Genomic DNA, 18,707 nt, shown 5'->3' with positions numbered 1-18,707 from the left:
AACAACCAATCATAATAGAACAAGGCAGATTTCATAAAACTTTTTCAAATATAGCACTTAGGAAAAAGTAACATCTTGGATAAGAAAATGCATAGACATATAGTACAAGGCAGTTTTCTTCACAATATTCCAATTCATCTTCTTGCCTTTAAGATTTCTCCTACCTCCAAAATTTTTCCTAATATTCCATCCCTCCTCATTAGTCTTGGCTTTACCTGGGCCTCAGAATAAAGCAAAAAAAGAGATAGAGACCACTCTGACTTATTATATCTTCTAAAAATCACTCAGGCTCTTGATGCCTTCTAGCATTATAGACGGAGAAGGCAATGGCAACCCACTCCAGTACTCTTGTCTGGCAAATCCCATGGACGGAGGAGCCTGGTAGGCTGCAGTCCATACGGTCGCTAGGAGTCGGACACAACTGAGTGACTTCACTTTCACTTTTCACTTTCATGCATTGGAGAAGGAAATGGCAACCCACTCCAGTGTTCTTGCCTGGAGAATCCCAGGAATGGTGGAGCCTGGTGGGCTGCCATCTATAGGGTTGCACATCTATGGGGACACAACTGAAGTGACTTAGCAGCAGCAGCATTATAGAAGAATAAACAATTTAAATTCAAAAGATTATATTTATAGCTTTATATGAAAAGATTTTAAAGCCCTTTACCCAACAAGTTTACCCTCCCTCCTCATAAAAATATTTTCAAATACATGAAATTATAATAAGTCTGATGACTCTGCCCCCAAAAGATGTATCAAAAGACACTCTGGACAATGTAATGGTGTTATGCTAACCATTCTTTAAGTCACATATTTATCTTTCAACCAAATATATTTTTAGAACTCTAGGTGAACCTGATCTGACCCTGCGCTGTGCTCTGTAGAAACATGGATATAAAAAAATAATCCCTATGTTCCTAACCTTATTGTCTAATTGTCTTATGTTCTTTAAAAAGTCTATGTCAATACAGCCTTGATTTTTTATACCTGTATTTTAAAGATCAAAAGTATATATCTTCAGGACAGCAATAATGTGCTTTCTATGAAAAATAGGCAAGCAGAAATAGGCTGAGATATGCATTTCAATCCAATAATCTGGACCTGTCACACAAAAACTGAATGTCACCTCACATTAAACTTTTATGTGAATATCAACTCACTTGCTTAAACTATGAAACAAAACTGTTCTTATATGTAAAGCAGTATAATATCACTTGGAAATAGATTTTTATAAGTTAAAATACACATATTGTAAAATGTAGAGCAACTCCTTTAAAAACTTTAAAAAGAGAAATAGTAAATAAATCAATAAATTCAATGGAAAATCAAAAATTACTCAATTAATACAAAATAAGAATTCCTCCATTAATGCAAAATAAGACAAGAAAAAGGTAAAAGAAAAGAAGGGAAAAATTTTTTAACATAACAGTACAGATGTGAGTCCAATATATTTGACGTATTAAATGGAAATGATATGATTCCCTAATTAAAGGGAGAAATGGACACACAATAAAAAAGCAAGACCTATTTGTTCTCTATGAGAAAGTAATTTTTAATACAAAGAAATAGTTTAAAAGTAAAATCTGGAAAAGAGACAGATCTGGAACCATATAGAAGGCCTGAATGGTTTTGTCAGAAACATGGTCTAATTGACATTATAGAATATCCTACCTTACATCATTAGGATACGTATTAGTTCTAAGAACACATAAATATTCACATTTATACCATAAACAATAAATAAAGTTAGATCATAACAATAAAGTCTCAATAGTTTAAACAGAATGAAATCATAAGAGCATATTTTTTTCTAAAATGAAATTAAAATAAAATGCAATAACAGAAATATATAAAATCCCTAATATCTCAGTATTTTTAAACACAAATAACTCATAGTTCAAAGTAGAAATTACAAAAAATTAGAAAATATTTTGTACTGAATGAAGATGAAAACAAAAAACCTTCACGAAATGTAAACAAATGAAAATCAGCAATGTGTTAAAAGAATATTATTACAACATGAGGTTTATTTCAAGAATGTAAGTTTGATTTAAGAGTTAAAACAGTATTTAAGAATGACTAAATGACAGTACAAATGGACAAACGTTCCTCTTTTTTTTTAACAGTGATTAATATTCCATTTTACACGTATACTACATTTTCTTTATCCAGTTACCTGTTGGCAGACATTGGGGTTATTTCTGTGTCTTGGTTATTGTAAGTAGTATGACAGTGAACTTGAGAACACAGATATCTCTTCAGGATCCTAATTTCAATTGTTCTGGATGTATATCCAGAGTGGGATTGCTGGAACATATGGTAGTTCTAATTTTAACTTTTTAAAGAAACTTCATACTGTTTCTATAGTTGCTGCACCATTTCACACTCCCACCAAAAGTGTACAAAGGTTCCAATTTCTGTACAAACCTCACTAACAGTTCTTAAACTAAGGGAAATAAACCAGTCACAGAAGATAAGTATTGCATGATTCTATCTATATGAGGTATCTAAAACAGTTAAAGTCACAGAAGCAGAGAAAATAACAGTGGTGCCAGGGGCTGGGGGATGAGAGAAATGGGAAGTGTTATTCAATGAAGTTTCAACTGTGCCAGAGAAATCATTTCTAGACACCTGCAGTACCACCTAGTTTTGTCTAGGGTTAACAATGTCTTCCCAGGTGGCGCTAGTGGTAAAGAGCCTGCCTGCCAATGCAGGTGACATTAGAGACACAGGCTTGATCCCTGTGTTGGGAAGATCCCCTGGAGGAGGAAATGGCAACCCACTCCAGTATTCTTGCCTGGAGAATCTCATCAACAGAGGAGCCTGGTGGGCTACAGTCCATGGGATCGCAAAGAGTCAGACATGACTGAAGCAACTTAATAATAATAAATAGGGTTAACAATACAGTATTGTACATTTCAAAATTTGTTTAAAAAATGAGATAAAAGGAAATGTTGAGAAGTATTAGGTATGTTTATTACCTTGATTTTTCAGATGGTATCACAAGTGCTTGCATATGTCCAAACTCATCAAATTATACACATTAAATATATATAGTCATTTGTACACCAATTATACCTCAATAAAACTGTTAAAAAAATAATAGAACGTATCTCAAGAATTATTCTAAATATTGAATGAAGCAATGTTTGTTCCTTGCTTAGCACAGCATCTGGCTTAGGATAACCTTTCAAAAATCATACAATAGAATAAAATACATAGACCACTTTAAATAAAAGAACTAATAAATGAGTTTAGTTAGTTTTCAGAATGGTAGACTAGTATACAAAAAAATGGTTGCCTTTCTATATCCTAGAGAAAGAAATCAAAATTTTTAAAATAACACAATAGCATCCTAAATGAAAAAATATTAATGGTAAATGAGCAAAGTTTTTGTAGGAACTGCACACTGAAAACTATAAAAGACTGTGAGAAAAATTTAAGATCTAAACAAGATATACACCATGTTGCTAAATCAGAATATTCAATATAGTCAAATATTAATTATGCTAAAAGTGAACTCTAGATTCTACACCATTATAGTCAAAATTTGAGCAGGTTTTTTTTGGGGTAAAAATTAATAAGGTGACTCTAAAATTATCAAGAAAATTTAAAGAATCTAGAGTAGTTTAAAATTTTTATAAAGAACAAAAGTAAAAGAAGTACAGTCCTTGATTTCAAGATTTACTCTAAATCTTCAATAATCAAGACAGTATGATACTGATTTAAAGACAGTGATATAGATCAACGGAACAGAAAAAGGAGAAAAGAAATAAATCAACAAATATGTATTTACTTGAGTTTTTGAGGCTGCTAAATCAACTCAATAGTGAAAATATAGCATTTTTTAAAAAATAGTGATAGAATAACTAAATATCACTCTAGGAAAAATACACTTAAATCTTACCTTGCACACAAAAATGAATGGATCTAGAACTAAACATAAAAGTTAAAACTTTAAAATTTCTGGAAGAAAATTGTTGTAATCTTGGGAAAAACAAACACTTATTAAAGAGTTCACTAAAAGCAATGACATAAAAGAAACAGTTAATAACTTGAGCTCTGTGAAATTTTTAAAAATTCTCTTTGAAACATGATTAGGAAAATTAAAAGGCATAAAAGTAACTAGGAAAAATATTTATTTATTTATTTAAAAACTAGCTTGTATCCAGAATATTTAAAGAACTCACATGTGTCAATAAGAGAAATACAAAATATTTAAAGTGGGAAAAATAGTAAAAATAGAAACAAACTTCACAAAAGAAGCTACGTGTTCTTAGTCGCTCCATTATGTCCAACTCTTCACAACCCCATGGACTGTAGCCGCCCCCCAGGCTCCTCTGTCCATGGGGATTCTCCAGGCTTGAACACTGGAGTGGGTTGCCATGCCCTCCAGAGAATCTTTCCAACCAGGGACCAAACCCTGGTCTTCTGGATTGCAGCCAGATTCTTTACCATCTGAGTCACCAGAGAAGCCCAAAAGAAGATATACTAATGGATAATGTAGACAGGATAAGATGCCCAACATCATTAATCAGGGAAATGCAAATTTAAATTTCTTTGAAATACCACTTCACAACCATTAGAAGAGCTAAAATTAAAAAGATTGTTAATATTATATATTGGCTAGGATACAGAACAATGGAACTCTTAAACATTGTTGATGAGAATGTAAAATGGTACATCTACATTAACAAACAGATTGGAAGTTTCTAATAAGTTTAGCATTACCTTACCATATGAACCAGCAGTTACACCTTCAAAAGAAGTGAAAGTCCAAACAAAGCTTTGTAGACAAATGTTTATTGCAACTGTATTTATTACAGCCAGAAACTAAAAGCAGCTCAAAAGAAAATCAACAGGTAAATGAATTTAAAAAAAAATGTGGTTTCTCCATATGAATATTACTCAGCAATAAAAATCAAGAAGTGATGTGGATGAATATTTAAAACATTATGCTGAGAAAAAAATTCAAATTTTTCATCTGAATTCACACATCTGAATTCATCACATCATATATGTGATGCCATTCATTCATTTAAAGCTGCAAGAAAGACAAACCTAATATATTGATCAAAAGCAGATCAATGGTCATGAAAGGCTGGAGGAGGAGGGAAGTTTGAGTAGGAAAGGGCACAAGGAAATCTGCTGGGGTTATAGGAAGTTCTGTATCGTATTTATTGTGTACAGATTTGGTAAAATTCTTCACTGCACTTAAAATACATTTACTTTATTGTTTGTAAATTAAACCACAATAAAGTTATTAAAATTGGTACCCTAAAATTCTTTGAATAGAAAAACATGGCAACTATTTCAGTCATTTCCATCTCTTTGCGACCCCTTGGACTGTAGACTGCCAGGCTCCTTTATTCATATAATTCCTCCAGGCAAGAATAATACTGGAATAGATGGCTATTCCCTTCTCCAGGGGATCCTCCCAAAATGAAAGTCACTCAGTCTTTTCCGACTCTTTGTGACCCCATGGACTATATAGTCCATTGAATTCTCTAGGCCAGAATACTGGAGTGGGTAGCCTTTCCTTTCTCCAGGAGATCTTCCCAACACAGGATCGAACCCAAATCTCCCACGTTGCAGGTGAATTCTTTACTAGCTGAGCCACAGAGAAGCCTAAGAATACTAGAGTGGGTAGCCTGTCCCTTCTCCAGTGGATCTTCCCAACCCAGGAATTGAACTGGGGTCTCCTGCATTTCAGGCAGATTCTTTATCAATGAGCTATCAGGGAAGCACTATTACATAGCATCAATCCTTATAAATTCAGAGTTCACAAAGTTAGCTTAAAAACCAGACACCTATGACCTCCATCTAAAATAAATGGATTATAGCTGAGAGCAAATTGGTTCAACTAATAACTGACTATTGATGAAAATTCCCTAGAAATATTCCAAATGAATGATGCTTCAGGATTTCATTAATCAAATATTAAGAACATCTTGCGTCCTTTTCTCTCACAAAGGAGACTTCTTAGCAGTAAGTCCTGAATAATAAGGTGAAAACACAGGGGATTTTAGCAGTCTGGCTCAACCTATGTAGGATGAGCAGACAGGCAAGCTCTTTGTCTATATTCAGTAATATCCTTGTCTGACACGAGAGCCATTCTCCTGTCAGCACTGAATAAATGGCAAACTACAAAAATATTAACCTTGATAATTGCCAGGTAAATTTGAGGAAGTTTAATTTACTTAGAAATATGAAAGGATATGTTTCCAGTCCACAGTCTGTAAGAATAAGAAAAAGAGTACAAATATGTTAATGGTCAGCTGCCCTCACTCCTTTGTGTTCTCAAACTATTTTTTTTTGACAGCTTGAAAGAAAGGAGAAATATACCACTTATTTTCTGAACAGGAAACAGACACAGCAAGAAAGCAGCCCATGAAGCGGAGACTCTTTTGAGCGCCTTGTACAGTTCATCAGTGCACACAGATCTGGCCTCTAATGAAGCCATTTACATGCAGATGCAGGCCTGGGTGTGTGGACACCAGTCCCAACTCTGGGAATTGTTGTTTCATTTAATCAAAAGAAATTTGCACATGAAAGCCACATCCGTGTTCATTAACCCCACAGCTCTCTCAATATTGCTTCTCTATTATTCCTAACAAAATTGCAAACCTTCGTATGATTAGGTACCCCACTTCAGGGCTTTCTTTTCCTCCTATCCTCAACCCAGGCCTGCATCTGAATGCAAAACCAAATGTGGGTTTGTAAGACTGAATAATTTGTAACTACACTTACTGAAAACCAACCCCAATCACCTTTTTCACACTGATTGACCTACATAGACACACTCTTTACTCTCTTCCCTCCAAGAGGAGACTCTTTCTTGCTTACAATTTTATCATCATGGAAAATATAAAAACACTTTTCGGGATGGGAATTCCAAGATAATAAATTTAATTGCCAACTTCATTTGCATGAGCAAACAAGATAAAAATCACATTTGGATCTGGTGGGGAATATTACTCACACATTACACTGAAATACAAAGACCATGTGAAAGGTATTTGCATCAAGTCCTAAAAGAAAGGCTCATGGTTATCAGTTGATACTGGTCCATCACACACTTGATACGAATTACCTCTCCTGTCTGTTGTGTGGACAATATCTGCAGACCTTGTGCCAGTGATCAGCTACACTGCCTTCTCATATGGGACAAATAGGAAGCATAATATTTGCACCCATTTTTATTCCTAACAATAATCCTTAGCCTGAAACTTTCAATATATGTAATAAATGTATAGTAATAAATGTACTGGAATTGCTTATTTTGTTAGTAATAGCAAATTGAGTTTCTCTTTCTAGAGAATTAGAAGGGCAAGAATAACTTAGCTTTTTAATGCAATTCAGCAGTGACCTGCTGGGAAGTCTGGGACTGAGAGGCAAGGCAGATCTTCCTACCCACTCAGTGTCTGGCCTTTTTCCTGAAACTGCCAACAGTGGTCTTAATTAGTGCCAATTATGATTTCTTTTTAATGTGGACACCTGCATATGTGAACTAGATGGAGTCCTACCACGTTTTTAAATCAACTATTAAACAGCTCTCAGAAGTTGGCAATTTGTAGTTATTGTTCTGGGAAAGTTTCAGATTACTAGAGTAGAGGTTTATTTATGTCTTATTTGTATTAATGATCTAAATCATCTAGACCTTTATTACTTCCTCTTCTAAAAAAATATGTATTTATTTTCATAAAAAAAAACACACCTTATGTGGTTATTCTGTTTTTATTGAATGACTTTAAAAGTTGTATCACCTGATTATTACTATTGAAGAATTAGCCATAATCATGTGCCTGGAGAAATATCAATAACGTCAGATATGCAGATGACACCGTCCTTATGGCAGAAAGTGAAGAGGAACTAAAAAGCCTCTTGATGAAAGTGAAAGAGGAGAGTGAAAAAGTTGGGTTAAAGCTCAACATTCAGAAAATGAAGATCATGGCATCTGGTCCCATCACTTCATGGGAAATACATGGGGAAACAGTGTCAGACTTTATTTTTGCAGGCTCCAAAATCACAGCAGATGGTGACTGCAGCCATGAAATTAAAAGATGCTTACTCCTTGGAAGGAAAGTTATGACCAACCTAGATAGCATATTCAAAAGCAGAGACATTACTTTGCCAACAAAGGTCCATCTAGTCAAGGCTATGGTTTCTCCAGTGGTCATGTATGGATGCGAGAGTTGGACTGTGAAGAAAGCTGAGTGCCGAAGAATTGATGGTTTTGAACTGTGGTGTTGGAGAAGACTCTTGAGAGTCCTTTGGACTGCAAGGAGATCCAACCAGTCCATTCTGAAGGAGATCAGTCCTGGGATTTCTTTGCAAGGAATGATGTTAAAGCTGAAACTCCAGTACTTTGGCCACCTCGTGCCAAGAGTTGACTCACTGGAAAAGACTCCGATGCTGGGAGGGATTGGGGGCAAGAGGAGAAGGGGACTACAGAGGATGAGATGGCTGGATGGCATCACTGACTCGATGGACGTGAGTCTGAGTGAACTCCGGGAGTTGGTGATGGACAGGGAGGCCTGGCGTGCTTCAATTCATGGGGTCGCAGAGTCGGACACGACTGAGCGACTGAACTGAACTGAACTGAATGGGGTCCCGCAAGTCCTGCTATACAAGAGGAGCCTTTAAAATGTCAACTACAGAGTCCTCCATTCTTTCAGTCCTGCAGCCTTTGAGCCCAGTAGTTTGCAATGTTGTTCCATAAATACATCACAGAGGCCACTGAAGAGGCATAAAACAAAAAGGTGGGAGAGTTCACCTTCGAGTATTTACATTTCCCCAGGTACCACCCAGCGGAGTTCCACCTTTTTGTCAGAGAAATGTACAAAAGATATTTTTAAGGAAAGTTTCTGAAGGTAAAAGAGCTTGAAATCATCGGCATATGTAGAAGACAAGAAAGAGGAGAGAGAAACACAAGAAGAAATCATCCATTATCATTTATGAAAGTAAAAGAAAATAGAAAATGATACTAACACAATTTCTAGTGGCAGAAATGCTCCTGTGGAATCATTTTATTGCTCCGGTTGATGAGAGAGCAGTAAAACAACTGTTGGATTTCATTTTCAGTTGTTGCTTAGTCTGTAAGAATGTTCAGCAAGTAGATTTGCAAAAACTTTGGAACAGCCCATCTGTTCATTTTAAGGGATGAAGGAAAAGAAAACAGGAAAAAGAAGGATGAAGGGAGATGAAGTATTGGGAGAAACCTCTTGATTCATATTGTAAATTAAACCTTTAAATAAAAATTCTTGACTTCTGGAACACTTACCAAAGAAAATTCCAGAGATGGTTCAGGAATTACAGTATTCTGAATTATTTCATCTTTCTATAACATTTTTAGCCACTTCACATGAAACTTTAAAATTCAAAATGCATAAAAGATCCAGTCACTAATTCACTCATTTATTCAACAATTATTCAGCAGTGACTAGATCCCAGACACTATGTATTTAGTGGTTCAAAGCACATTCAGTTAAAGACTAGAGAGCAGACAACTGTAATGCAGAGTAGTAAATGGTTTGATAGCAGTAGGCATAGGGCACTATGAGAGTTTTCATTCTACAAGTTCTAGAAGTATTTTTGATGAAGTTAGGCTTAGGGAACAAAAGTCAGTAAGTGGACAGAGAGGAGAAAGTTCACCCAATTCAGGTATATTATTGAGAAGTAGTCCGTATTTGTGGGATAACTAGAAAGAGAATATTGAGTATGAGGTTAATAATTTAGTCTTGAAATTAATTTTCCTCAAGTTATTGCAAAAATATTTACTATAGCCAAATGATAGCTCTTTTTAAAGGAAAATATTTAGATGCTAAATATAGTCAAAGAGCAAGTTATGTATTTTTGTTTTTTAAAAATAGTATCTATATGGTCCTATATCAGCTGCAGTTACCTCCTGAAGAATATTTTGTTAGTTAGTTCCAAATAAAAGTTGTGAAGAGAGATGAGAAAGATACGACATGAATGCACAATAATTGAATATCTCTGTTGCTCTGAACTTAAAGCTTCAGAAGTGAAGTTGTAGAACAGGGTATTCTTGGGGTTACAGTGGGGCTACCCCCTTGCTATAGTAATCTGTCATCATTTCCCACTATCAAGTCCGTGAAACGCTTGTCAAGAGGTGCTCCCTGAAAATAAGTTCTATCCTCCATTAATTTCAGAAATAATTTTGTTCTAAAGCCTCTCTTTGGAAATCCACATTGCATTTCAAAACAGTGAAAGTTGCATGGTCTTTCTTTAAAGAAACCGCCTTAACTTTGCCTATCTCAGTATTTCCCCAAATAGTTTACTTTGTGAAACTCTGGATTATATCTGAGTTATTTGCTTGAAATAAAACTTAATAGAGAAAGCATTATGCAGTTCGTCCATGGAAGCCTTTGTGCACATGGACTATAGGTATGTAGCAAAAGACAATTTTCAAATATTCATAGCTTCTCCACGCTGTATCAAATTTCTAAATACCAATTTCTAATCCAACTTTAAGTCTAAGGATGCACATGTATCAATGTGATGCTTATCCCTTTATAGGTATTATATTTTCACATGTATTTTTTTGAACATTACACTATTTAACAACACTAACAACTGTCACATTGAAACATTCTCTTATTTTTTTGTAGTTCAATGACATAGTGGATTGCTTCTTTCTCTAACCTCCCATCCATTGACTATTTTTCTCTAGGTTATTTGCTAGCTTATCCTCCTCCATTTTTGGATTTTAATCATTTTCCAAAGCTCAGGTTTGGGCCTCTGTTCTTTCTGCTTTCTTTTCATTTTCTAATTAATGATCTCTAACAGCTTAAAATATTACTTGATCCTTAAACATGTATTTTTAGCTGTTTCCTTTTTGCATCTTCATATTTTGGGTACTTATCATAGTTGTAAAATCTAATAATTCAATATCAAAATCATCATTGATTGCATCATTGAAAGTACAGATTTTCTTTTATTATTATTATTTTTTTACTTTACAATATTGTATTGGTTTTGCCATACATCAACATGCATCCACCACGGGTGTACACGTGTTCCCCATCCTGAACCCCCCTCCCACCTCCCTCCCCATACCATCCCTCTGGGTCATCCCAATGCACCAGCCTCAAGCTTCCTGTATCCTGCATTGAACCTGGACTGGCGATTCATTTCTTATAAGATATTATACATGTTTTAATGCCATTCTCCCAAATCATCCCCCCTCCCTCTCCTAAAGAGTCCAAAAGATTGTTCTATACATCTGTGTCTCTTTTGCTATCTCACATACAGGGTTGTTGTTACCATCTTTCTAAATTCCATATATATGTGGTAGTATACTGTATTGGTGTTTTTCTTTCTGGCTTACTTCACTCTGTATAATAGGCTCCAGTTTCATCCACCTCATTAGAACTGATTCAAATGTATTCTTTTAATGGCTGAGTAATACTCCATTGTGTATATGTACCACAGCTTTCTTATCCATTCACCTGCTGATGGACATCTAGGTTGCTTCCATGTCCTGGCTATTATAAACAGTGCTGCGATGAACATTGGGGTACACGTGTCTCTTTCAATTCTGGTTTCCTCAGTGTGTATGCCCAGCAGTGGGATTGCTGGGTCATAAGGCAGTTCTATTTCCAGTTTTTTAAGGAATCTCCACACTGTTCTCCATAGTGGCTATACTAGTTTGCATTCCCACTAGCAGTGTAAGAGAGTTCCCTTTTCTCCACACCCTCTCCAGCATTTATTGCTTGTAGAGTTTTGAATCGCAGCCATTCTGACTGGCTTGAAATGGTACATCATTGTGGTTTTGATTTGCATTTCTCTGATAATGGGTGATGTTGAGCATCTTTTCATGTGTTTGTTAGCCATCTGTATGTCTTCTTTGGAGAAATGTCTATTTAGTTCTTTGGCCCATTTTTTGATTGGGTCGTTTATTTTTCTGGAATTGAGCTGTAGGAGTTGCTTGTATATTTTTGAGATTAGTTGTTTGTCAGTTGCTTCATTTGCTATTATTTTTCTCCCATTCTGAAGGCTGTCTTTTCACCTTGCTTATAGTTTCTTTTGTTGTGCAGAAGCTTTTAATTTTAATTAGGTCCCATTTGTTTATTTTTGCTTTTATTTCCAGTATTCTGGGAGGTGGGTCCTAGAGGATCCTGCTGTGATGTATGTTGGAGAGTGTTTTGCCTATGTTCTCCTCTAAGAGTTTTATAGTTTGCGGTCTTATGTTTAGATCTTTAATCTATTTTGAGTTTATTTTTGTGTATGGTGTTAGAAAGTGTTCTAATTTCATTCTTTTACAAGTGGTTGACCAGTTTTCCCAGCACCACTTGTTAAAGAGATTGTCTTTAATCCATTGTATATTCTTGCCTCCTTTGTCAAAGATAAGGTGTCCATAGGTGCATGGGTTTATCTCTGGGCTTTCTATTTTGTTCCATTGATCTATATTTCTGTCTTTGTGCCAGTACCATACTGTCTTGATGACTGTGGCTTTGTAGTAGAGCCTGAAGTCAGGCAGGTTGATTCCTCCAGTTTCATTCTTCTATTGAAAGTACAGATTTTCATTCCAATTTTTAGGCTTGTAACTTTGACAATAGTTCTCCTTTATACTTTATTTCCAACCAAATATAAAATCCTGATCATGTTTCTTTCACCTGTCTGTCCTTTGGATTCTAATCCTCACCTCAGGTATATAGCTGCATATGCCACCTCCCTCCCTGTATCTCATCTCCACATTCTCATACCTTGGTCTTCCTAAATATGTGTATGTGTGTGCTCAGTTGCTCATTCATGTCTGACTCTTTAAGACCATATGGATTGTCACCTGTCAGGCTCCTCAGTCCATGGAATTTTCCAGGCAAGGATACTGCAGTGGGTTACAATTTCCTGTTCCAGGGGATCTTCCCAACCCAGAGATTGAACCATGTCTCTTGCATCTCCTGCATTGGCAGGCAGATTCTTTACCATATAGAAATCTTTATATCAACATCTTGCCACAGATTATTTTATGATTATTTATTTTTTGAAAAGTATTATGTGCTACAGGATGATGATATTCCATGTAAAAAGGCTGTCCTGAAAAGGACAAAAGAAAATAATCACCCAGAATATTACTCATGCACTGATAAGCAGCATTAATATTTTAGTGTATTTTTCTATACTACCAGTATGTTTTTAACCTGTCTAATTTATTAAATAGCATTACATTTTTGTGTCATAGATATTCTTTCAATACCTCGGGTTTAATGAGAATTTCATGTTCCCAAGAGATATCCTAATTTATTTAAATGTATCCCTATATTTGAACATTTTTAGGCAAAATTCAGTTTCTAAATATAATTAATAGTATTGTAGAATAATCATTTTAAAATCACCTCTAATTTTTGCCCCTCAGGATAAATTCCTAGAAGTAGTAATTTTGGGTCAAAGGATATGAAAATTTTCAGAAATACTGAAGCAATTTTCAGTAGTATCAGCAGGATAGAATTTCCTTTAAACTTCTCATAACTTCTTAGTTTTCATTGTATAAATTCTAAAACCTCAGCTTGGCTTTCAAAACTCTAACCTCACTTTACACTACTATAAATAATTCATTGAGACCATTATAGTTTCCTGACTCTCTAATAAATACAACACACTCTTTCTATCTCAGACTACTATTTATGTTACCTTTTATTTCAGAATGCTATCTATCTTCTTCCTCTGTCTATCCATACAAATCATGCCCATCCAGCTCAACTCTCCCTCATACGGCATATCTTTAATTGGCTTTCTTTCATAAATTACATTCCCCTTTCTCTGAACTTCTATGTCATTATCAAATATTTTTATTTTGAATTGAAAGTTTGTATATATTTCTGCCTAAATTTTGAGGTTATCCCTGCTCTATAAAACTATATTACTTCAAATGGCTCAATATTTAACAAAGATACTGTGCACCTCATAATGCTCAGTGAATGTCTGTTGAATTAATAATAAATAACTTACTAAGATAGTAACCTACACATTAATGAAACATAGCTAATGTCACATTCATTTCATTGACTAGTTACTCCTTGACAGTTAAAATTCTAGGAAGATATTATAAGAGGTCAATAAGTAAGACTATTTTCAGGATGTATTTTTTTCTCAAGTATTACTTTCTTTCCCTTTGTTTGTTATCAGATTAACAATTAAATTGCAATCAGCTTCCACCCTAAACCAACCTCAAAGTAGGTCTTAGAGTGTGCACTCTAACATTATCCATCCAAAATATGTACTTAGGAATTGAGAATATTATTAAAAAAGAAATAAAAATAATGATGTATTCTTGGAAATTATTAAAAATGATTTGTCCCATTGCAATGTTTTGGAAAGTACCAGAATATTTTCTCCAAGATTTATAGTTTTATGAACATAGTCAACTTTGGCAGTAACTTTAAAACTAATTATAACAAAGCTTTAAGACTTACTATGAAATTAGAATTCAACTCAAAAGTACTTTTGGGTAACCTTTAGGATTTGAATGCAAGATTTGTTTCTACAAGCTCTTACCACATAAGTTTGTGATCCTTTGACTAACGTACATTATTAGCTCCTTCAATTTGGATATGTTAAACCAGATCCTGAAATGATGATGACCAAAATTATATTGTTATAGTCTTTACCACAATAAAGTATTCACAAATGAAATTTCATTAAGTGATACAATATCCCTAGCAATCATTAATAGAAAATAAAATTATTCTGGATTTTCTGATATTGTCAAATTTTAGCAAGTATTAAGCTTATACAATAACAGCAGTCTCGGCATTATCCTTCCCTTAATATCACATTTCTAGCTATAAATCTTCAACATAATTTTTAAGACAGAGACTTTTGACTACACTCTGCCTCATGTTACAGAGATTTGATGGTCTTAAAAATGTCTAATTCTGCAAAATACCTTTAAGATAGCAAATATACTTTTATCTAATTAAAGTTATATTCTATTTTTCCTTCTGATTTCTAAATCAAGCTGAGTTTACACATGGAAAAGCACTTTAAATGATTACCCGTCACCTTGAAGATATTTGGAAGTCTTACTTCAACTTACAATTATTGTTTCTCTCTAATAACTCTAGTCTAACCCCACAGTGATAGCAAGAGACTCCAAAAGGTAAGCTACCTAATGATAAAGAATTGGGAGATTTCACTTTATCTCCAACTTCTCCAATTTCTTTTGTATTATTGAGAAGATATACATCCCTCACCAATCTAGGGCAGGCCCGTAAATACAGAACTAGGAAACTACCAATGCAGACCATAAAGTCCTCAACCTCAAATTTCATTATCGAATTCTGGTTTTTCATAGAGACCTATTAGTTAAGTTAAGGTTTTACATTTTCATCTTTAATAGTTCATCTACCAGAAACAGTTGAAGAATGGGAACAAAATACTCAAGAGAGCTAAATCTCTGATTTATGTGTTTGGAAGACTACCGACTTCTTATGTCCCAAAGATTTTGCAATAGTCTTCCATGTGTCATGTCTTTAATCCTGGAAATATCATTGTGAATTGGATGATCTTATCCCCATTTTTGTAGATGAAGTGAAAAAGCTGAAAAAAAGATAGCTTAGTGATATCACAAAGAGAAACAAAAAGTTAGTAAGTCAGGATCTAAGGCAGTGATTTGACGATAAATGTTAGGAAAATAAATAGAGAATTCATATTTGAAACGGATCATGGAAAACCAACTGAAAAAGAAAAGGAGAATGCTTGCCTTGTTTCTGATCCTGGACTGGAATTCTTTAACATCTCACTGCTGATCTGAATAGGCTATAATCCCAGGTCTGAGGACTGAATCCAAGCAGCACCTGTGCATGACGCTGAGTCATCTGTGTGATACTTCTTGCTGCCTTGAAAAGACCCTATGCCTAGAACAGAAAGTACTTTCAGGGACAGAAGGACATTGAACTGACCTATTCCCCAGCTGCCTGGAGAGTATTTCAGTCACAGGTCTAAGACTGTTTGCCTATCCAAAGGAACCTTTGGATGAATTGCTCATTCATCATCCCCATGTCTATAATCAGGGTTGCTCTCTGTAAGGGTGCTCTATTACTCCCCAGTAATATCAAAAAGGCCAAAGTTATACAAACAAGACAACTTTGTCCTCCACCCTATTGTGCAAGAAAGCTTACAATGCTGGTCTGTCTCTTTCTAGGTTGCTTGAATCCCTGCTAATGAAAAGACGAATAAGGATGTATGTTAATGAGGAGTCAAGTGTAAATTGAATATAAACAAAAGGCGGGCCTTCTAGTCATGAAAAATATTTGAAAGTGATTTTTTCTTTCCTCATCTTTCACTCAGAATTCACTTGCTCATGTCAATCTTCCTCCCCTCAAAAGATTTGTTGAGAGATTAAATCATGCTATCAAAGATGTGTCTATGTATACATAAAAAGAAACAGGAACAAAACTATGCATGCTTAAATTGTTGTGAATATAAAAGATGCTCATATTCTCACTTACTATTTCATATGCTTGAGTAGGATTTCCAGATTTTAAACAATGAGTTACTAGTTTTCATGAATATATAAAAAGTGTCATATTTTTAACTTGAAGCTCTCCTATAAAAAAAGATTTTATATTCTCTATTAATGTAAGAAAAATTTAAAATAATATTGTTTTCCTAGCTGTGAACCTCATAACATGAAATTCACTTTGAATAAAGTGAAAATTTCCTTTTATCAAAACTTTTTTGTTTGAACTTTACAGAAGATATGGAAAAAATCTAGAAGCCTATGTAATTAGCAGTGTAGCTTCTAATTCTCTCATTCTTTTCCATAACATTCCTAGTAACTTATCACTTACAAATATTAATCCTATACTGATCATCTCCATATTAATCCATCAAACAGAACAAATGCATTAATAGGGCATGTGGATATGCCACAAGAAGAGCCTAGGTATTTTAAATCTCCTATAGTGTATAAATTAACATATACATGAACATTAACAGATGGATATTTGGTATTTATTTCTAACCTAACGTGTTCCAAGAATAACACTGAAAAGAAAATACCAGATAATGCCTAGCAATTTAAAAAGCTACCTAAAATCAATTTAAGATAATAGTCAAAATCATGAGGAAACATTTGTCAGTAGCCAACCTCCTCCCCATAATGCCAAAGCCATACTTATCAGATGGATAACCATCTCTGAATAATGGTAGGATATGGTAGAGGAAATGAGCTGTGCAGAGATGCTGCTTACTAACCTACATGATCAACAGTATATAATAACTTCTTGCTCATGCCCTGTCTCTGCTACCAGATTCCTGGGAATTGAACAAAACTACCACCTCGATAAAATTCTGTACATCATAGGATATCTATTTTCTGGCCCCAGACTGGTGTTATGGTTGTCATGGTGATGTATCTTGCTTTAGACTCTGTTGATGCACATAGGCTGTGTATTTCTCTAAAGCAGAAGACAGCAGCTTTTTACCTATGGGATCTAGATAGAGAGGCAAGGCACAAAAGTTTTTTAGTAAAGCTCCTATTTTGTGAGCCCTTTTATTCAGTCCTTCTAGTAGGGTCAGTTCCTCATCATTACTTGCTAGAGCTGGCTGAGCCATTATTATTATTATTATTGTAACAGCAAATCTAAAACATATTTGTTTGTTCAGTCTGAAAAACTGAGTTCACTGGGGCTAACTACAATTTAGGCATGGTTCTGCATCCTTAAATTTTCATCACACCCCATCTCCTCTTTCCATTCACGAGAATTGGGCCTATTCTAATGTCACAAATTTCTGTATTGGGATCCCAGATTTCCCAATTCCTTAAAAATAATTACCAAAAATTTAAAGATTTTTATGGGCTGGAATTTAGAAATTTCTTGATAATTGCTTAAATATTTTCAGCATACTAAAAACATAAATGGTGATCTCAGCAACGTGATTAAGGTTATTTATTTTCCTTTGATTCCTATATAATTCTCAATTTATATCCTGAGTCCTGCTTTGTGACTGACTTTATTTAGGGGGGCTCCAAAATCACTGCAGATGGTGACTGCAGCCATGATATTAAACGAAGCATATTCCTTGGAAGGAAAGTTATGACCAACCTAGACAGCATATTAAAAAGCAGAGATATTACTTTGCCAACAAAGGTCCATCTAGTCAAGGCTATGGTTTTTCCAGTAGTCATGTATGGATGTGAGAGTTGAACTATAAAGAAAGCTGCATGCCAAATAATTGATGCTTTTGAACTGTGGTGTTGAAGAAGACTCTTGAGAGTCCCTTGGACTGCAAGGAGATCCAACCAGTCCATCCTAAAGGAGATTAGTCCTGGGTGTTCATTGGAAGGACTGATGTTGAAGCTGAAACTCCAATATTTTGGCCACCTGGTACGAAGAGCTGACTCATTTGAAAAGACCCTGATGCTGGGAAAGATTGAGAGTGGGAGGAGAAGGGGACGACAGAGGATGAGAAGGCTGGATGGCATCACCGACTCGATGCACATGAGTTTGGGTAAACTCCAGGAGTTGGTGATGGACAGGGAGGCCTGGCGTGCTGTGGTCCATGGGGTCGCAAAGAGTCAGACACAACTGAGTGACTGAAATGAACTGATATCCCGAGTCCTGCTTTGTCACATCCCACTCACCTTGTTCTTACCTCATGTAAAATGTACTTTTTTTAAAATGTACCTTAAGGCATTAGAACATTACCTTATCATTCTCTCTACCTCAAAGGCTCACTAA

The sequence above is a fragment of the Bos indicus x Bos taurus genome, chromosome 21, assembly GCF_003369695.1.
Source record: "Bos indicus x Bos taurus breed Angus x Brahman F1 hybrid chromosome 21, Bos_hybrid_MaternalHap_v2.0, whole genome shotgun sequence".
Classification (NCBI taxonomy): Eukaryota; Metazoa; Chordata; class Mammalia; order Artiodactyla; family Bovidae; genus Bos; species Bos indicus x Bos taurus.
This window is presented reverse-complemented; position numbering follows the sequence as displayed.